This window comes from Protopterus annectens, chromosome 12.part0, assembly GCF_019279795.1.
Source record: "Protopterus annectens isolate FY-2018-M chromosome 12.part0, PAN1.0, whole genome shotgun sequence".
In the NCBI taxonomy this organism is placed as follows: Eukaryota; Metazoa; Chordata; order Ceratodontiformes; family Protopteridae; genus Protopterus; species Protopterus annectens.
Genome location: NC_056746.1, coordinates 1271551428 through 1271574305, shown reverse-complemented (window position 1 = coordinate 1271574305; position 22878 = coordinate 1271551428).

The window sequence follows — 22878 nt, the reverse complement described above, 5'->3', positions numbered from 1 at the left end:
TTGTGAATAGGACCCATTTTGCAGAAGCACTTCTAGTTCCATTTAAGGTGCAGAGGCAGCCTGGAGAAACATTGAGGCAGTTGGGGAGAGAAGGAGATGATGCAGTGGTGAATGAAATGGAGGAGAAAGCTGTGATATAGGGAAATATTGCCAGCCCAGCTATCTGGAATTTTGTAAATAATTCTATGTTATTTGTGAATATTGCATGTTATGTACTGAACTAAGATGTATCCACAGTGTACCCTGCTGGAACATAGAAGATTAACCTGCAAAACTTAAGAATAGTTGAGTTTAAGATACTTTATAGCTGGGGTTAAAAAAAAGATGCTAGCTCTCAATTTCAGTTCAGTAGCAGAATGTCTAGAGCTAGAAGTTTTTTTATTGTCTTGAAAGAGAAATAATTACTAAGTTTCAAATGTAAAAGCATTTTATTGTTTTACGACTTCCAGGATCTGCAAAGATCTGAGAGATGTGTATTTCTCACACAGAGATGTTAAATTCTGTTAGTTTCTGTTTAGCCTGGAAACTGAAGTCAGGTGACACAAATTATGTCATCCAAGCTATAAAATGTGAAATTATTTTAAGAACTCTCTCAGAGAGAGACTGTGCATTTGTCTTGGACCTAGCAAGATCCACTCATCACCATCACCATCTGCACTTGCCTTGCTGTAAGTAAGATTTAGGGCATAGTAATTATTTTATATATAGATAGGAATATAGTAACAATTAGTTTAGGTGAGTTGTATTTGTTTGAGACAGTCCTGCAATATTGTTTTAAAACATTGCCTGTGATTTTGAACTCTGAAGTAACTGTGTTGGATCTATTAAGCATTGTCTTGTTCTATTATTATGTATTATTAAATATATTTAAGCCCATCTTTGTAGCTGATATTTGTGAGATATATTTAAGCTCTAAGAGTACTTGCATATGTATTTTGTGACACTGTACAGGCCACTCCTAAATAGCCTTGCTTGGTCAGACTACCATTTGAATAATAGTAACATTACACAGTAGGATTGGACACCCTTTGTAAGGGCCTAAAGTAGCTGATAAGGGTGGCTGGTGGCAACTAGTACTAACTTGTAGTTTGGGCAGAAGGGGGAATAGCTAGTAAAGCTGTGCCAGCCTTCCTCAGGTGTATGTGTGTGTTTGTATATAAATCAAATCTCAAAGTGTGTGTGTGTGTGTGTGTGTGTGTGTGTGTGTGTGTGTGTGTGTGTGTGTGTGTGTGTGTATATATATATATATGTGTGTTAGCTACATGAGCAGGGAAATGAAGCACTGGTTGGACAGAGAGGGTTTTGGCTTGGCCACTCAGCTGAGATCTCAACCCTATAGCTGTGCCAGTGGGGAGTCTTATTAGGGATCTGGAGAAAGAGGGAGAAACCAGCCCCAGACTGACTGTGATCTCTGTGTGCTCTTAATGGAAATTGTACTTTACTGTGTGTGTACTTGTAATCCTCCCATTGAGTATCTCCCTCACTGTTGCCAGTGGTAAGAATTGAGGCTCCTTGATTACTGGGCCAGTGCATGGGGCATCACAAAAGCACATATCAGGACTAGAGAATGTGTGTAGGATTCTGAGGAGATATTTCAAAGAAATGTGTTTGTTGGAGATGAGCCAGGAAATGATGAATGTATAATTACAGTCCTCCAGCTGGGAGAGATGTGGGATGATTTATCTAAAGGTGCAACAGGCAGCCTGGAGAAGCATGGAGGCAGTTGGAGAGAGAAGGAGATGATGCAGTGGTGAAAGAAATTGAGGAGAAAGCTCTGATATAGGGAAATATTTGCCAGCCCAGCTATCTGGAATTTTGTAAATAATTCAATGCCATTTGTGAATATTGATATGATTTATACAAAACCGTATGTTATGTACTGAGCTAAGATGTATCTACAGTGTACCCTGCTGGAACATAGAAGATTAACCTGCAAAACGTAAGAATAGTTGAGGTTAAAATACTTTATAGCTGGGGTTAAACAAAAGATGCTATCTCTCAGTTTCAGTTCGGTAGCAGAATGTCTAGAGCTAGAAGTCTTTGTATTGTCTTGAAAGAGAAATAATTACTAGTTTCAAATGTAAAAGTGTTTTATTGTTTTACGACTTCCAAGATCTGCAAAAATCTGGAGATGTGTATTTCTTACACAGAGGTGTTAAATTCTGTTAGTGTCTCTTTAACCTGGAAACTGAAGTCAGGTGACAAAGAATTATGTCATCAAAGCTAACCCAGCAGTAAAATGTAAAATTATTTTAAGAACTCTCTCAGAGAGAGAGAGAGAGACTGTGCATTTGTCTTGGACCTAGCAAGAAGATCCATTCATCACCATCACCATCTGCACTTGCCTTGCTGTAAGTAAGATTTAGGGAATAGTATATATTTTAGATATAGATAGGAATATAGTAACGATTAGTTTAGGTGAGTTGTATTTATCTGAGACTATCCTGCAATGTTGTTTTAAAATATTTCCTGTGATTTTGAACTCTGAAGTAACTGTGTTGCATATATTAAATATTGTCTTGTTCTTTTATTATTTATTATTAAATATATTTAAGCCCATCTTTGTGGCTGATATTTGTGAGACATAATTAAGCTCATAGAGTACTTGCATAAGTATTTTGTGACACTGTATAGGCCACTCCTAAATAGCCTTGCTTGGTCAGACTACCATTTGAGTAATAGTAACATTACACAGTAGGATTGGACACCCTTTGTAAAGGCCTAAAATAGCTGATAAGGGTGGCTGGTGGCAACTGGTACTAACCTGTAGTTTGGGCAGAAGGGGAATAGCTAGTAAAGCTGTGCAGGCCTTCCTCAGGTGTATGTGTGCGTTTGTATATAAATCAAATCTCAAAGTGTGTGTGTGTGTGTGTGTGTGTGTGTGTGTGTGTGTGTGTGTGTGTGTGTGTGTGTGTGTGTGTGTGTGTGTATTAGCTACATGGGCAGGGACATGAAGCACTGGTTGGACAGAGAGTGTGCTGGAGGTTTTGGCTTGGCCACTTAGCTGAGATCTCAACCCTATAGCTGTGCCAGTGGGAAGTCTTATTGGGGATCTGGAGAAAGAGGGAGAAACCAGCCCCAGACTGACTGCAATCTCTGTGCGCTCTTAATGGAAATTGTACTTTACTGTGTGTGTACTTGTAATCCTCCCATTGAGTATGTCCCTCACTGTTGCCAGTGGTAAGAATTGAGGCTCCTTGACTACTGGGCCAGTGCAGGTGCAGGGGCATCACAAAAGCACATATCAGGACTAGAGAATGTGTGCAGGATTCTGAGGAGATATTTCAAAGAAATGTGTTTGTTGGATATGAGTCAGGAAATGATGAATGGATAATTAGAGTCCTCCAGCTGGGAGAGATGTGGGATGATTTTTCTTAAGAAATGGTGATGGACACTGAGCCTGATAATGAAGGAGATGGCTCTGGCGGAGAGGGGGGGGGGGGCATTGTAGAAAAAATACAAAAGGAGGATGCAGTGACAATCCAAAATAATACTGGTGAGATGGAAAAGGAAACATAAGCAGAGAAAGTAAAATATGGCAAGAGGAGTAGCAGAAAAGAAGGCAGAAGAAAATGAAAAATGGAAGTGCATAGTATAGATTCAAAGTAAAGATGACAGATATATGGACAGATATGAAGTGGGGGACAATTTAATAGGTCATTTGGGTGTAAAAGCATATGAGGTAAGAGCATTATTCTTATTAACAAAGAGATATTTTGTGACATATTTGAGACCTTTTTTAAATGGACATTTTTATTGGAGAATATGAAAAAAAGAAATACTGCAACCCAAGGAATCCTTATGTGATAAAAGCATTTAACACGGAAACAAAAAAGAAAATTTATGTACAATTTCAAACAGAGATAGAAAGAAAAACTTTGAAAGGTCATTTGAAAATTTTATGTAAGGAAGTCCTGGACATTGCAAAAGTTTATGACAAAAGTGGTTTATGGGCTGGTGGTTTGAATTGTAATATTGTATTAAAAATGGAAAAAGAACACATTTTACATATACCAAGCATCATAAATGTGGAGGAGAATAGGAATGTCAAAAATACTGGGGACAGCCCAAAACACGTCATTTTTGTAGCAAAGGAGGGCATTTGATAAGTAATTGTGACAAAATAAAATGTAATATTTGTGAAGAAATGGGGCATGGTACAACAATGTGAAGTTAAATTTTATAAATGTAACACAATTAAACATTTATGGATGGACTGTAAAATTGAAAATAAAGAAAAAGAAAAATAAAGATAAGAAAATGAACAAAAAAACAGAACATTTAGATGTATTAGAAATAGAAGAAAAACAGATGAGGAAAAAAAACAATAAAGAGGACATAGAAGATGATTTTGAAATAATTGATGAAGTAGACATAAATTGGGAGGTAGTAAAAAAAATCATTCTGTTGGTAAAGGGTAAAAGACAGAAAAAGAAAACTTAAATGGATAATAAAAGAAAAAAAAGAAAATGTATGAAAAAGAATGATGATTGGGGGTGATATAATGGTTAAAGTGTTTGACTTACAGACAGTGTTTGGTTCTCACCTTTGGGGGGCATATTAGCTATGTTTATAATAACCTAGTAATTAGCTATGAACTTATGAAAATATGATTCTAAGGAAAAGGGAAAATGAAAAAAATACTTTTGTAGAAAATAAAAATTGATGATATAGAAAAGGATCGAAAAGTATGATATACAGATGTAAAAAATAAAACATTACTATGTAAAACTATAGGAAAGTCAAACATAAAAAAATAAAGCTATAAAAATAAGCAAATGGTGTAATCAGAAAGTAGAATGTCAAGATTTTTTGCGGAGATTGGTAATAGATAAATTGCCAATAAAAGGAAACGTGCCATATACAAAGAAATTTGATAGAATATGTTTACATTGTGAAGAAGAAACTAAAGAGCATGTCTTTTTGAAATGTAAAAAAGTTATGGGTAAAACTATATAAATAAGAATTTTTAAGATATAAAAGAAGTGGATGAAACAAACATGGATATGATAAAATATGGATATTATAAAAATAGAAGTAAAGAATATGTTAAAAGAATAGATTAAAAAGCTATTTTATGCTGTATGGATTATATGGAATACATGATATTATGTTTAATTGTAAATGGATTTTAGCAACAATATTAATTAAAATCAGACAGTGATTACAGGAAACGAAAGTGGGGTCTAATAGGGATGAAAATATGATATGAATAGTGGCAAACAGATTTGTATATCTATATATTTGTACATTTGTATGTATTTGTAAACATGCACATATGTTGTAAATAAGAGTTGTTTTTGTTTTTAAGTTAAGGACTCCTACACTTTTCAGTAGGTGCTGTGGGGACTTTTACATTAATTAATTTTACTCCAATGGTGTCAAATATATACTGACAATTGCCACTTTATAAAAATTATTCTTTTGGTTAAATGTAGTTTTATGTTTGTAAATGCCTTCATAGATAGCACTGTTCTAATGATGTTTGATCTATGTGTGAAAAAAGATCTTGCTCGTTGGTTGCTTTATTCTGTACTTACTCATATTTGTGTCGTGTATGACAAGCAAAGGCAGCCATTTTGAACTTAGCTTTATAAGACACAGTATCTTCTCTTCCATGATCTTTTAGTTACAGCAGATAAACTCTTGGGGAGGGATGTATGACTCACTTGTTTATGAACAAACATTTTAAATAAATCAGCTGTGATTTTTATTAATTATAGTCAATAATATGTGAAACACTTTAACCGTATCTACTGGCTTTTTGCCATACTTATGGTTCTACATTTCTTTTGAAAAAAAAATATCAATATAGCTAGTCCTTGTTTATGCATGTACCCATCAAACACAGTGCAGTTATTTGCCTAGACCAGTTATTATCTCTTTGTTATGCATACAACAAAAAAATTTATACACCTCAAAATGCATTTTCAAATTTGCTGGGCAAATTATCTTTGTCATCAAACACTACCACAGAACTTTTGTTTATAACATAGGGTAAGAAAAAGTGTTTATTAATCAAGCAAAGAGAACAATCTGAGTTCTGACACCCAATTTCATCAGCCAAATTTAACTTCCTTATGCATATAATTTGCTGTATTAAGTCACTTTATAGACCATCTATTTTTTCCATCCTGCTTCATGTACACTGATAACTTCAACATCAACACATATTGCTTTGTCACTATTCTGATAACTAATTTTCACTTGTCAGTTGATTAGGATCTACTCTGTATTACACAATGAAGAATCAGATCTTATAAACAGTAAAAGACTGAGAAATACATATTTTATAAAAAGAAAAATGCAAGAATGATTTGCAATATATTTACATCTTACTAATCTTTTATAGTACCTGTGCAGGTACAATCTTTCACAGTACCTGCAGGTACAATATACATTTATGCACCTTCTTGAGGACATGTGCATTCTCACAACTATTGATGTACCACAAAACAAATGGTAGAAAAATATTCAGAAACTCTGACATAGCAAATAGAATTCTGGGGACAAAGAGTCTTTTATGTCTCTAAGGAACTTTAAAATTATTGCTCGAAAATATCACATTAAACAAAAGAGGAAGTAGATTGTTAGGGCTAGGTCAGATCTCATCAGTAATGGGTAGGACATCTCCTTACATTATTTCTATTGCCTGTCCTTGATCACGTTCCTGTGAGCAAAGACTCATAATTAATGTAAATACTATATTTTAATCTGCTGACATCCATTAACACCATCCACTAGTCCCCTTCCACCAAATGGGCACCTTTCTTTGTAGGGTAGATTGGTTACTATACCGGGGATATCCATATGTTTACTGTTAATGCCATTATGTTAAACTATAATCAACATCTATGGAAATGTTATCTGGTTTTGTCCTACAGCTGGTATATAGGACCTGCTATGCTATTACTTAATGTTGTGTTGACATTCTGTAGTCCTTTGCTACTGTCAAAATATATCATTTGTTGTTAAAAATAGTACTACACTAGCAGAAAAAAGAAGGCATGGCAGGAAAAAATGCATTAGCATGTGTAGATTAGTAGATGAGAGACATACCCTGAATAAGGAACCTAGGTAGGCACTGTCTGTACTTCTACAAATTATAAAAAAAGTGTTAGCATGGTGCTTGATTATATGTTATTATCTACTGATGTAAAAGAACACTGCAGGAATGAAAAAAAACCGATATATAATTCCTTGGAAAAGTGTAACTTGTGAACTGTATGTTTAAGTCCTCTAAGCACTGGTATTATCTAATGGTGATTGCAAATCATAATTGTTTCCAAGAAGGTATAATTAAGTTACAAGATGTACCAGGCAGTAACAGAACAAGGTGTTGCAATTATACAATTAACACTCCGCTCTTTCATTTTCCCTGTTAGCCTGTTGATATTTATCTGCTAAAACATAGGCAGGAAATCTATTCTTCTTTCCCAGCACCTCCATTCCCTATATTCTGTCTTCCAATGGCCGTATCTTGAGCCTTTTGACAAAATCACGTTATATCCTCTCAGTTCAAAGAAATGTTCATATCTCTAGGAGCAGAACCATAAATGTTACTAAAGCATTAAGTAACAAACATTTCAGCACAAATTAATCTTTACCAGGATCACACTTATTAGATTTTAGGTCTTAAACTGGATTTTATCAGTCACAATATAATCGTTTATTAATTTTTCTAATATTTAGTACAGAAGTTACAATACCTCTGTGACCCCTTAAGGTCCACTGGTTATTTCAGCAGTGAGCTTTCATATGAGGCTAAACATTTCCGTGTTAATGCTGTGATATTTCGAGAAATAGGAAAACCATGACAATATAAGTAAATAGCATATGAACAACATCTAATATCTCTTTAGCTGCACTAGAGAGAGGTAAACATCAGTGCAGTTGTATCTGCCATCATGTCAGCTTTAAGGTTACATTTTATGATAGCTTGTACCTAACATCATTTTCAAATTATTAATGTAAATATAATCAGAAAGTATTATATTCCTAAAGGCATTACCTGGGTGATCTTAGAGAAATGACTGGAGGTGTCACTAAGTTTAATGAGATAAGTACTGCTGCATAAGGCACATGTTAGTATAAATATATCCCACAGTACCCTAGTTCCCCTCCTAACAGGTAATGTATATTTGAAATGGATTTGCTATCTATCTGGAGTAACATTGCAACTGTCTAATGTAGATTATGTCAATAGTCATTACGTTTTAAACTTAGTTCATTACAAATAAAATAACCACAGTAAATATATCCTACAGTGGCTTCATTGCTCTTTTGAGTTAGTGATGAGGGGAATTCCACCACATCTTTTAAGCCTGGTAATGTTTGATCAGTAAAGCAAGCATCCAACAAGTGTTACATTATTATATACACTGTAACAGAATTCCACTTATTGGAATGCCCCCCTAAATACCAGCTTGTTTGTATAAATCTGTGTTAAGAAAGTGAGGAAGGTCAAGTCTGGAAGAAATGATTGCAGCAGGACCAGATGCAGTTAGTTCCTAAAAACATTCCTAGTTCCCAAAATAAAGAGCAGTTCCCCACAACAATCCTATGAAAGGGAGTAGAGGTACCTTATTCACATCAACTACCATATGGGAGTAAATGAAATGGTTAATAGCGACATTGGTCCACATAGGCAATAAACATTGGATTTCAAATCAAATAACACAGCCTAGCTAGGCTGATAAATAAACGCTGTGAGTAACTGATCATATAGATATCAGTAATGCAGATCTCTGTTAGACATTCCAATCCCAAATAGCACTATCAGCCCAGTAGTAATTCATTGGTTAGTTCCAAGTACCAGAAATATACCAGTACCCTTCTATACAGTAATATAGTAAATGGGAGAAAAGTAGAGGCAAACATACACAATGTAATCATTTGGATTTCTGATGTGGTTATCCTAAGGTGAGTTTAAAGATTTGCTCTTTCTTCCTCTCCAAACTGAACGTTTCACTTATTTTAACAAACAGCCAATTATACCAAATCACAAAGAAATATTAGAACATAATGTGGTTCCTTGTAGTGCTTATGTTTAAAAAAATAAACCTGAAAGAAAGAATATTAAAACTAAAGTGCACCACAGGGCACTAGAGATTGTGTGATCTACAGCTATGGCTTCAAGTGGATCACTTGAGAATCTATCCTCTTCTTGGAATGAAAAACAAAATGTTTATAGATTGTATTAACAGAAATAAAGGGAATGATAGATGTGTTGCAGGAATAAATTACCCAGACATAAAAGAAAAATTAATGAAATATGTTTGGTCCTGAATGAATATTCAGATGTTCTGCAACAATTAATAGAAGAAAAAAATCTAGTTAAATGCTCGAGTGAAAGCTTTGGAGGCTTGAAGCTGATTTAATTGGAGACAATATGGTGGTGTATGAAGACTGCAGCTGAAGGAAAGATATTATGATCATGGAGGTTCTACAGCAGTTGGGAGGGAGAAACTGGGTTCCCTACGTTAGACCTACAACACAGAAGATCGACAAGCAAAACACCGACACCAGAAGAACGATGAAGCAGATGACTGACAAGTCGTAATCCAGACAGAGAAAACACCGACAGGGGTAACTTGTGAGCATGACCCAGTAAGTGTGCGATAGTGAGGGACTTAGGGTTAGGGTGCGGGTAAGGTAAGTGTGCGATAGTGAGGGACGTAGGGTTAGGGTAAGGTTAGTGTGCGATAGTGATGGACATAGGGTTAGGGTGCAGGTAAGGTAAGTGTGCAATAGTGAGGGGCTTAGGGTTAGGGTGGGGATAAGGTGAGTGTGCGATAGTTAGGGACCTTAGGGTTAGGGAGCAGGTAAGGTGAGTGAGAGATAGTTACGGACCTTAGGATTAGGGTTTGGGTTAAGGTTAGTGCATAGATAGTTTTGTGTAAGGTGTAGTGTAGGTTTTTTAAGTTGTTGGTGTGCTTGTGTTGTGTGTGTGTTGTGTGTAACAGTGAACTTTTTGTTTTACGTGTCGGGATTGTGGTGTGTCGGGCATGTGAACTTTCATGTTTTTGAGGTTTCGTTCTTCTGGCGTCGGTGTTTTGAGTGTCGATCTTCTGAGCTGTTGGTCTAACGTAGGGAACCCCGGAGAAACTACATTGCTTATGTCCAGGACTTGTTATTGCAATGGTCAGGCATATTAAAGGAAGAAAAAAAATTGAATGAACCCATTGATCACAATGGAGTCCCCAAAGGCAGAGAGAAGAGGCAGCAAGGCCTATCATTGTCCTACTTGAGACTTTTGCCATTAAACATAAATGTCTGTCTAAGATTTGGAGACCAAAGCAAAGCTGACAGTCAAGGACAAGCAAGTTTTTATAGATTATAATTTTTTTCTTACCAGTTGTAGGAAGAGGGCAGATTTTCTCACACTTATATGATTATGTTACCAAATGAAGGTCAACTGGTCAAGTACAAATGTTTATACCCTGCCATCTTCAAAAATCTTTTTATCAGGAGATCACACTTCTTTTGTGTATGTTACGCAAGCTATGGCAGCCTTAAACTGATATTTGGAGAAAGACTCCCTGAGCACACTAGCTCATCAGTTAATGCAGGTGTGGAGGGGCCTAGTCATATATCCAACTAAAGCATTTCTCCTGCTTGTCCTTCAACATATATGGTATATTTTCTTTTATTTAAAATACAGATGTGACCATGCATCTTAACTGTCTAGATTTTCACAGAATGTCCTCCTTCTTTCCTCATATTTTGGTATGTTCCTAATAAAATGTGTCGATTTCAGGTGTATCACTGTGGATGAGTCACTATACAATAACATAATTTGGAGCTCCAAGTCACTATACAATAACATAATTTGGAGTTTCAGACTTCGTATGCCTCAGAAAATTAATGCTTAACGCAAGACATGTTAGTCTAGCAACTTTCTAAGCATATAAGAACAATATTTAAGATCTGTCTCTATTTTTGGGCCTCTATCCTCACATTAGTTTAGGCTTTGTCAATATTTCTTGTGCTAAGAGGTTGAAAGCTATGGATGGTACTTTGAGAGGAATTGCCTAAACACACCAAGATGAAAAAGCAGGCATCAATGCTAAGTTACTCTATTTAAAGTGACTATTTTTTACAATTGTATCTTTGTGTTCTTTATTAAACCCCTGCTGCCTTAACGCTAAGGGACATTTGAGTGGGATAATTGTGAAGTCAAAGGGTTTGCTATGGGCTTGAAGCAGATCTCTGTACACGTGTTATCGTTTTTTCTCTTTTCTGTTTATTTATTAGATTTGGTAAATTACAACATTCATGTTTAAACTTGATTTTTGTTACAAATGCTACATAGATATGCTAAAGATGTTATAGTTTGTGTGATTTATAATGACTACTATACATTTTTTGACCCTCTTGATGCTTGGAATAGGTACTGAACTGAACAATGTGCAGTGACTCATGCATTTTTCGATCCAAAAGCTAGGCGTGTCATGGAGCGGTTTGGCTACTTACCTTGGAAGTATTAATTAAAACAAATGTATATTGTAATGTTACTTCTTGTTCATAGTTATTGTATTATTTCATGTCTGTATACAAAACATTAGTGGTGGGAAATAAAATGGCTGCAACTATGATGAATTATGTATGCCATGGAAAGGATTTAGAGTCAATCTTGTTTTTTTTTTTTTTTTTTGTTTTGTTTTGTTTAATAAAGTTAACTTCTTTCACACACAAGGAGCCAATTTTGCACTATTTTTTTAATGTGGAAGGTCCCAGATTATTGAAAAAGGGGTTGAGGCATCTTATTGAGAGATGAGTTGATAAGAATGATGTATATGTCACAAACTAAATTATTCATATTTTTTCTGGAATGCCAGAGGAATAAATAGTCCAGTCAAACATGACATGTTACTAGCGAAACACTTTCGAAGGTTCCCCCTAAAGGATACATTAAGAGATAATGGGAAGATTTGTTGTGATTAAAGGTCAGAGGTCACTTAAAGTTACACTGATATACCTTCCCCAAACAGCAAAAGAAAGGCTATTAGTGATCGTTTTGGCATCTATCTTAGCATTTGCTGTCCACACAACTATTGTGATAGGGGACTGGATCATAGGGTCATAGAATCATAGGAAGTTACTAGGCTAATGGCTCCAGGGCCCTTACAAGCCTAGCCAAGTTCTTACCCTCATTTCCATGATCAGCACCTATTGCCCCTGTCCAAGAAGGACACAGGTGGAACCCCCGGGGTGAATTTACCATCACCCATCTGATCGTCCAGACTGTGTTTGAAGACGGCCAAAAAGGTGCTTTGTTTGACATGAAGTGTGAGTCTATTCTAAAGGTGAGGTAACCTCTGGGAGACAAATCTGTCTTTCCAGCAGGTTTTATGAATGTTACATACCAGGTTAATTTATTTAGAGTGAGTAACTTGTGTATCATTTGACTTTTGGATATGAAGCATTTCCAATAATGCAGGATCAGAGATTGCCTTATATTCAAGGCAGAGATCACTTCTGAGTAGTCTATACGAAACAGAATAAAGTGACAGTGATTTCAGACGATCCCCATAAGACAGATGGTGAAGACCTTGAATTTTCTTTGTTAGAAACCTTTCTAGTTTCTCCAATTGCTACAGGTACTTAGAAAGGTGCATATCAAAAGGGGCATTGTACTCATTTATTGGCCTGATTAGGGAAGAGTCCAGAGAGGTAATAACTTATTTTTTTCTGGAGCCAATGCCCTTACTTATGAGATGAGCAATATACAATGCCCTTCTTACCACTGTGGAGACATGGTGGTCAAAGGTAAGGTTGCTGTCAATGTATGTGCCCAGGTCTTGCACCACTGAGTGCATACTTAAGGCATTACTATTGATGTGGTAGTTAGCAGGAACATTGCTTTTATCAAAAGGAATGATGATACATTTTTTTGCATTGAGTTTAAGGCCATGACTTTGACACCAGTCATTTGTTTGTGTAAGACCTTCTTGTAGGATGCTGACATCATTTGGAGATTCTATGACCGCTCCCAGTTTGCAGTCATCAGCAATGGAATCTCATTATAAATTCAAATGGAGTTTCAGATGGCTCTAAGATAAGTGGAATCTTGTCTCAGGGTAGGTTCTCTGGATATTTTCTCAAAAAAAGTATTCTGACACAGGTTATATATAGTGCACACCTATACGTGGCCGCTGGTCAAGAACTGATCAGTGTTATATAGGCAAAGAAGACCTCTCTTTGGTGCAGAGGATTCAGTTTGCTCCATTTGATTTTCTGATCACAGTCCTTTGATGACTTACTTAGAATGGAGTTTTGGAACCTTCCAAAGAGACACTGGCATCTTCTTATATACATATATATATATATATATATATATATATATATATATATATATATATACTAGATAATACAAGCTTTATAAAATGGCTACAGGACAAGTTACAAGGCATCTTCTTGTATATATATATATATATATATATATATATATATATATATATATATATTAGATAATACAAGTTTTAGGAAATGGCTACAGGACAAGTTACAAGAATTATGCTAGCATTACACAGCCATTATGGCAGAGACTTGGAATCTCCCAAAGCAACAGCTTAAAATGTTGTTAAACATCTGAATTTAAAAAAGAAATAAGAGAAACAAAAATATGAGCAGTTGATAGTTGAGAGTTGAATATCTTCCAACTCAAGCAGCATAATCTTACTGAAAGAGACTGGAGAAATGAAATGTCAGCAGCAAAGGAGAATTGCACTAATAACATTGAATTAATCTTTAAGTCTTGGTGAGGACCATCACAAAATGGACCCTGTTTTTCACAAAATCTCACAAAGACAACACTGATATATATATATATATATATATATATATATATATATATATATATATATATATATTGCATTTATATAGCATATATGATGGACAGAAGTAGGTCAAAAATTAAAAAAAGATAGCTGGGTGCAAAGACTCGAGATACAAAAAGATGCCCAATTCTGGCAGGTGCAGTGGTGCCAGGACTGGAAAAAAATGATACTGTAGGATCCTCAAGATATGGAAACATTCCTACAATGGGGCTAGGCCAGGCCCAGGGGGATAATGCCCCCCCCCCCTTGTTGTAGGAGAATGTAGTAGTCTACAAAAATCACAAAAACTGATAGGTCAGAGAAGAGCCATAAAGCTGACAGAGTGGACTATTGAGAATAAGAAATAAATTATGTATTGTTACTATTATGTAAAAACCCCAGAAGTTCCAGACACAACATATACAAAAAGATTAAGAGAGAAATTAGAGGAAAGAAAAATACTTCAAGAAAAACTGTCAGATGCTTCAAATAATAATTTGTGTTCATTAATAGAACAGATTTGTGAAAAACATTATATAGTCCAAGAAACTTTGATCTGTTTGGAAAAGGAAGCATCTGAGGAAGTGCGAAAATATAAACAACAAAACCTAGAGATTTTTAAAAAGTATAAAAAAAAATATGGACATGAGAAAGAAAGAGAAATCTGATATGGTACAACATTTATGCAAAGGCAAAAGCAAAATTAATTAATGCAAAGAAGGCAGCCCCAAAGGCATTTGAAGAGAAATATAGGCAAAGGCATCCAGATATGGAAAATTCACAATAAAAAAATAACATCACAAAGAGGGAATGTAGAAAAGAAGATTAGTAAAGTAGAAGTTAATAAAAAAATAGAAGTTGAAGTTATGGAGTGCCTGTGAAGTGAAGGATTTGGTGTAGAAATTCTATCACAAGTTACATCACAGCAGGATGGAATGAGCCCTAAAATAAGGAGAAACAGGAAGATCAGAAGACATCTGTAGAAGAAATATGGACATGGGAAAGAACAAGAGATTTAATATGGTTTAATATCTATGCAAAGGAGAAAGTAAAACTTATCAATACAAAAAGAGCAACACCAAAATATTTGAAGAGAAATACAGGCAAAAGAATCCAGACATGGACAATTTTACAATACAAAAAATAAGAAGACAAAGAGGAAAAGTAGAAAAGGAGATTTCTAATGGAGGAGTTAAAGAAACGGAAACTGAGGTTATGGGATATCTACCAAGTGAAGGATTCAGTGTAGAAATGTAATTCAGAAAGCAGTACAACAGAATAGGGAAATGGGCATCCAAATTAAATGAAAACCAGTGGAATGGGAAGCAATTGGTCAGGTGCCATATGAAGTTATCCTGAAGCCTTCAACAGAAAACCAGTATAAATGTTCACTTGAAACTGGACAGCAAAGGAAAAAACAAGAAAATGTGGAAACTCTGACACAATGCTGAGGAGTGAGTTCCCATATGACAGAGCAACGGATAATACAGCATGAAATTGAAGAGAATGTGCTACAGGAAGATGCTATAGAACTTTGTGTAGAATGCTTGCAGGAAATGGAAAACTAAAAATGTGCCCTCAGTTTAGAAGAAAATGAGCTAAGAGAAGAGTTGCTTGATTTAATAGACATAGATAGACATATTATCAATGAAAGAAATAAACTACAGAAGGTCAATAAAACTCAAAATATCAAGTTTGATAAAACAAATGTGGGAAAGGAAGGGAAGAAATCGAATACTATCATGAAAGTATTGAACAGAGAAAACTATAAAGCAATTAAGACAAGAAGTGTCACTGATAGAAGAGTATAGAAGTGGGAACAGATCAGCAAAAATATTTAGAAAAATAGACGTGATAAAAGCAATGTGCGGTATAAGAACAGATCAGGCTCTATCATGCACTATCACAAATAAACTAAAAATCTCAGCACAGGAGGAAAAACTTAGAAGATCACAGATAAATATAAGGGAAAAGTACAAAATAAGCAATTTATTGATAACCCAAAAAAGTTTTATAGAGAATTGGGAAACAAGGTAAAAGGAATTGAAAGACAACCAAAAAAGAGGAAGTAGATACATTTTGGAGAGGTATCTATGAAGATCCTGTGGAACATAACAAAGGTGCTAAATGGATAGAAGAAGTTAAAGAAAGAATAAGGTTTAAAGGTACAGGATATGAAATGGGATGAAGTAACAGACAGAGAGATTGAAACAAAGTCAAGAAAAGCTCCTATTTGGAAAACCACAGCCCCAGATGCAGTACCTAACTTTTGGTTAAAAGTGTTAGCATATTTGCATGAAAATTTAGCCATGAGTAAGAACTATTTATATGCTCACCCCAAACAAACACTAACCTGGCTAACAACAAGAAAAACAATGCTCCTACTTAAGAGTGAACCTGAAAGCTACCCTAAAAATTGTACACCAATAATTTGCCTTCTGACAACGTATAAACTATATACTGGAATTGATGCCGACAGGGTTTATAGTCATTTAGAAGAAAACTCAATCATGGCAATAGAAAAAAAGGGCATTTGAAAGAAAGTCATATAGAACAAAAGATCATTTGTGTTTAAATAAAGTAATAGCAGAACTGTAAAAAGAGGAAGAATCTAAGTATGGTATGGACTGACTACAAAAAAAGCATTTGATAGTATCCCACACTTATGGATAAAAGAGTGCTCAAAAATGTATAAGATACACCTTGTACTGATCGATTACATTACAGTGACCATGAAACAGTGGCAGACCACTTTGCAATTAAGCCATGATAAACGACAAACTATTATTCTAGGGTTAAAAATTCAACAGAGGATATTCCAGGGTGACTTTCTGTCACTGCTGTTATTCTGTCTTGCTCTTAATCCATTAAGCTGTCCACTTAACAGCTTAGGCCATGGCTATAATTTGGCTCCTAGAAATCAAATCAACAAAGTGTAAAGACTTCTCATCTTCTCTTTATCGATGATTTAAAACTGTATAGCTCAACAGAAGGGAACTAAAAGCACAACTGCAAGTTGTCAACATTTTTTCAGATGTTATAAGAATGTCATTTGGTCTTTATAAATGTGCAAAATAACTTTTAAAACAGGAAAACTGCAGCACCAAGAAAACATCAGTTTGGGAGAAGAATGTGATATGAGAGAACTTGAGCAAGCGGGAGTGTATAAATATTTGAGAATTGATGAAGGATCAACAGTAAAACATGAATAAATGCAAATAAAACTTTGTAAGGAATACTTTAAAAGACTTAAATTAATCCTGAAAACAGAATTGACATCTAGGAACAAAATTCAAGCTATAAACCAATTTGCTCTTCCTGTCCTAATTTACGGTTTTTGAGTTATTTACTGGCCCTAAAACATGTTGGATAGATTAAACAGGAAAACAAGAAGGATTCTTCATGCTCAACAAATGATTTATAAAAATCAGTGCATACCAAGATTATATATTCCCCATTCTGAAGGAGGTATGGGCCTCCTTGAAATTGATTGCATGTATAGATCTGCAATCTTGAGACTGCACACATATCTGCTGACCTCACAAGACTCAAACGTAGTGAAAGTTTTGAAACATGAGGAGAATAAATCTAAGATAACGTCTCTGCTTAATGTAGCAGAAGCATATCGGCATCAAGCAGGAATAGGAATCAAACCAGAAGTAGATAAAAATCAGGCAGCAACTGAATGTGCCCAAAAACAAATGAAAGAATATAAGGTGAAGGACCAGATGAGAAGGCAAGAAATGTGGCAAATACATAAATATAGCTGCAAGTATTGAAAACATCTGGAAGAACCTCATGTTGATCAGGAACAGATGCAGGAATGGTTAAGGAGAGGTGAATTCAAACCAAGAGATGAAAGGTTAATACTGGCGGCCCAAGATTGTGAGCTATGTGCACATTGGTTTACAAAGTCCATTGAACTTGTGGGAATAACAGATAAATGTAGGTTTTGTAAAACAGAAATGGAAACAGGTGCACACCTCATTGCTGGTTGTGACATATTAATGGCAGAAGGACTGTCTACTGAAAAACATAATAATGTGGCAAGACTGTTGCACTGGGGAGTGTGCAAACATCATGGTATTGAAGTGGGTGGAAAACACTGGAAACATGAGCAACAAGGCATCATAGAGAATGAGAACAGAATAACCACCAAAATGAAAAAAATGCAGAAAATACGACCAGCCAGTAAATCCAACATCGGCTTATTATAAAAATCTCTGTCTCTGACGTCTTGGGTTTATTGTAAAAATCTCTGTCTCTGACGTCTCAGCACAAGAGCCTAAAAGGAGTAAAGAACACCATACACAACTTGCCTAAAATATCATAGTCAATTAGCAATTAAACAATTAAATATTTAAATGAGCATTCTCCAGTTTAACTCTTTATTTAACCCATATGGGTACAAAGTATTAAATTTCAGAATATACACTGATTCTTTAATTAAAAGCTGTTTTTTAAGACGGGATGCATCAAAACAGGACACATTTATTGTCTTTAAAACTGTCCCTTGTAACCCCTCACTATTACTTTGATGAAATTTCTGAAAATGCTACAGAACTTTCTTCCTTTTTATTATTGATGTCCCTTACATGTTCTAGAAGTCTGACTTTAAACATCCTTTTAGTCTCTCCAGTGTAAAATAGACTACAAGGGCATCTGAGGGGGTAGACAACACCCTCAGTGTCACAGGTAAAATTATTCCAAGTTTCAAAAGAAATGTTATTAATCTTTCGGAAACTTCTTACTACAAATTTACAAGCTTTGCATTTACTGCATCTAGAGGTACCCCTTGTAGTTAACCTATGTCTTAAATTCATGGGCGGAATACAGAATATTCCTATAACTGTAAAGTTTTGTATATTCTTACCCCTTCTATAGGAAATTCCAAGCCTATCATTAAGCCACGTAGCAACATTTTTCAAAGAGCACAAATATTTACAATGATATTTTATTTGCTCTATATCTTCAGAAATGAAGCACCCAAATGTTGTAACAAAATAAATAGTATCTTTATATTCTCTATCAATCATTCTACAGGGACCCAGTAACTGTTTATTTGCCTCATAATTTCCTTTTTTGGAATTATTATAAAATTTATTCCAGCTTTTCTCAATTAGAGTCTTACTATAACCTCTCTTAACAAACATAACAACAGTTCTACCTAATTCCTGTTTAAAATCATATGCATTACTGCACAACCTAGATATTCTGAGCATCTCACCATAAGGAAGTGCTTCCATGGTGTGAAAGGGATGGCAGCTTTGTCCATGAACAAATTGTGTACCTTGATCAAATGTTCTGTGTACTGACGTAAATAAATCAGAACCATCCCTAATGCCAATAACTGCATCTAAATAGGGTACCTGTATTCCCACATTAAGACCATCAAATTGTCTATTATTACGTAAGGAGGTAACAAAATCTGTAACTAGTTCCTGTCCCCCTTCAGCTATAAAAATTAAATTGTCAATATATCTATAGTACCTAATTACATACTGACAAAAAATGTGTTCCTATAGATGTATTCATTCTCAAAAAGGCCCATACTTAAATTGGCATACATGGGGACAAAAGCAGCCCCCATTGCTGTGCCTTGTCTCAGTCTATATAAACTGTTGTTAAACCAAAAAAAAAATATGTGTAAAACAAAACTGCACAAGTTCTGTTATATACTCTGTCACTGGTAAAGTACCCCAAAAAAATCTAAGAGCCTCAATACCAAAGCCATGGCTAATATTCTTATAGAGGCTTTTGATATCTAGTATAAAAAATACATTTGACTGTTCCACTTGATGTTTTTAATCTTTTCCAAAAAAATCAAATGCATCCCGTATATAAGATGGCAGAGTATAAACTACAGGTACTAAGTAACTGTGCAAAAAAAGACCTAATTTATGTGTAAAATATTCACACCCAGAAACTAAAGGCCTCCCCAGAGGTCTATTAAGATTTTTATGAATCTTGGGGAGGCAATAAAATTATGCCATTTTACATCCATCTATGTTAAACTTTTTCTTGATATCTGTTTCAGAAAAATATCCATGTCTATGGTCTTTCTGTAATAACTCAATTTATTTGGTAATCACTTCATTATATGCCAACATATTAGTTTTTTCATAAATTTTATCATCCTCTAAATGTTCTTCACACATGGCCATATATTGTGTGTAATGCATAACAACAAGCTTATCTGCTTTATCTGAGGGTTTAGAAATAACATCCTGCATCTGGCTTAAAGTTTGAAGAGCTTTCCATTCTGCAATAGACAAATTGCATTCAAATTGCTGTCTATATTTAACAAATTTATTGAATGCATCTTCAATAGCATAGTAAAGCATGTTAGAAAAAATGAACCACTTTTTCATTTAAAAATGGAGGTAAAAAACACTTTTAATATAAACATTACTAGTGTCTAACCCACAATAAGCATTAAACAAACTTTCAGAATCACATGTGTAAAAACTCTCACAAGAAGTATTCATACTATCATTACAATTATTACAAACAAAATATCATAGAAAATGAAGTCTACATCACATGGGATCACCCCTTACCAACAGTTCAAAAGATAGAATGCTATTAAAGTGGATATAGTGGTCCAGGAAAAGAAGATTGAGACTACGGTGTCTTGCATACAGAGAGACACAAAGTCATAAAATATCAGGATTTGCAGGCATAAATGAGAGCAATGTGGAAGAAAGATACCCAGACAGTTCCAATAGTAGTAGGAGCAATGGGTCTTTCAAAAAAGAATCTACATTTGTGTTTAGATATGTTACCAGTACATGTAACTCCATATGAACTGCAGAAGGAGTCATTACTGGGCACACTGAGGGTGCTGCAAAGAGTACTGGCTGACATCAAAGATTGAAACAATACTAATTTCATGAACTTTAATTGTACTTTTACTTAGCAATGGGATCCATTTCTGTCATGGTATTAGAAACCCAAAGATTTGGAGAAATTAAAAAAAAAAAGAGATGATGATAAGCTTACAGAATTAAAAGCTAAAATACAGGCTTATACAGAAAGGAAATCAATATTCCAGAGGCAGGCTATTTGAGGAGTTTCCTTTTCTAACTCCTATAAGATTTTAAGATCCCTATCAGTTAAATTAATCTAACAAAAGGTACAAAGAATGGTGGAAGTTACATAGCAAAGATTCATGGGTATTTAGAGAATTCTATGAAGATCCATTTACCCTACCAGAACAATTAAATGACTGTGAAGTACTAAAGGATATCTTCCTTTGAGGATAAACCCTGCCAACTTTGACTTCAACACAAGTTAATAGTATTATATGTGTTATCAGTAGGGATGAATTAAAGCACACTATTAAAGAAGAGGCAGGGGGTAAGGCCACTGACTGTGATGGACTTTAAGTAGACGTTTGATGGCTATACTAAAAGGGAAGGATATTCCACTTTCTTGCAAGCAAGCAGTGATACTGGTACTACCATAAGAAGGGAGGGACCTCACCATGCCGGCCTCATGCCAGCCAATTCCATTACTTAATCATGATTACAAAATCTTTGTGAATATTACAGCTAAACCATTATCCCAATTTCTAGGGCTTTTGGTTCATGGGGATCAATGAGGCTTTCTAAAGGGGCAAACTACATTTGATTGCATATGAAGGACCTTGTTGGTATTAGGCAGTGTTTCACATTCCAAAAGCAGATTAGGTTTACTAGGTTAGGACACTGAGAAAACATTTGATAAAGTTAGATGGGATTAATTATTTTATGTTTTAAGAAGATTTGGTTTTAGTGACATATTTATTTCCCCTTTTAAAATTATATCATGGATCAATGAAAACCATCAAGATATCCATAGAGTTATTGCCTGCTTTTTTATTTACACTCTAGAACTAGATAGACAAGGGCATCTGCTACCTCTGCTATTAGTTGCACTTATCTTGAACCCTGAGTAAAAAAAAAAGAAGGTTTAGATAGTCCTCTACAAAGGGGTATAGATGGGTAGATAGGGAATTAAATATGCCACTATTCACAGTTTTTTATTGTTAATCTTTGCTCATCAAGAAAACAATTTATCTTAGGTTTTTGACTTTGCTTGAGTGTGTAGGTAGATGTCAGGTTACAGGATAAATGTGACTAAAACAAAAGTGATTCATATTAATTTTTGCCAGTCACAAGTTTTGCTGATGGATTTTCCTTTTCTTAAGTCTCCAAACAAGCTAAAATATTTAGAGGTGTTCCTGGGAGATACTCTTTAGATCTCTGGAATTAATCTAAGCACAAACATTTGATAAAATCCATAAATATTTTTTTTTTAATTAGAGGGAGCCTTTACTGGACTTGGACCAAAATGTACACATCTTAACACTGGTTTGATCACTATATAACATGACAGTCTTGCTCTTACTATATAACATGCCAGCCTTGCTATTACTATATAACATGCCAGCCTTGCTCTTTCTCTTGGGGACTCCAAGAAAATGAAGGAATGGAGCAGATCTTTTATTTGGGAAGGTAAACCCCCAAAGGAACAGGGTGAATTGGCACTCTTTGATTTGGATTTGGATTGTGGCAGTTAATTTGTCTTTAATTTTAGGATTACCAAGCAATTTGGAAGAATGTGCTAAAGTCTAAGTTAGTGGGCTTCCAGGGGGAGGAATTTGTTGAATGATTTTTAGGTGTCCGAAGCATGAGGGAAGCTCCTTATCTCTTACAGCACCTATAGGGGGAGTCCTTGGCAGCCATAATTGAGTGACTGCCCAATATTGTATGAAAAAGTTTCATCTGAACACCATCAGGATTCATAAAATATGATCTTCTCTCAGTGTTGTGTTAGTAACTTATAAAAGTAATACTTTACTATTACTAGTTACTTTTAAGTGAAAGTAATATGTTACTATTACTTATTACTTTTCTAAACAAGTAATATATTATTATTACTAGTCACTAACTAAAGTAACTAGTTACTGTTACATAAGTATAATTTATCAGTTCTCAAATTCAGATTTACTCACATAGCACTTGTGTGTGAGGAATACATGCTTACTGCACATGCATACGAGTGTATTAAAGTT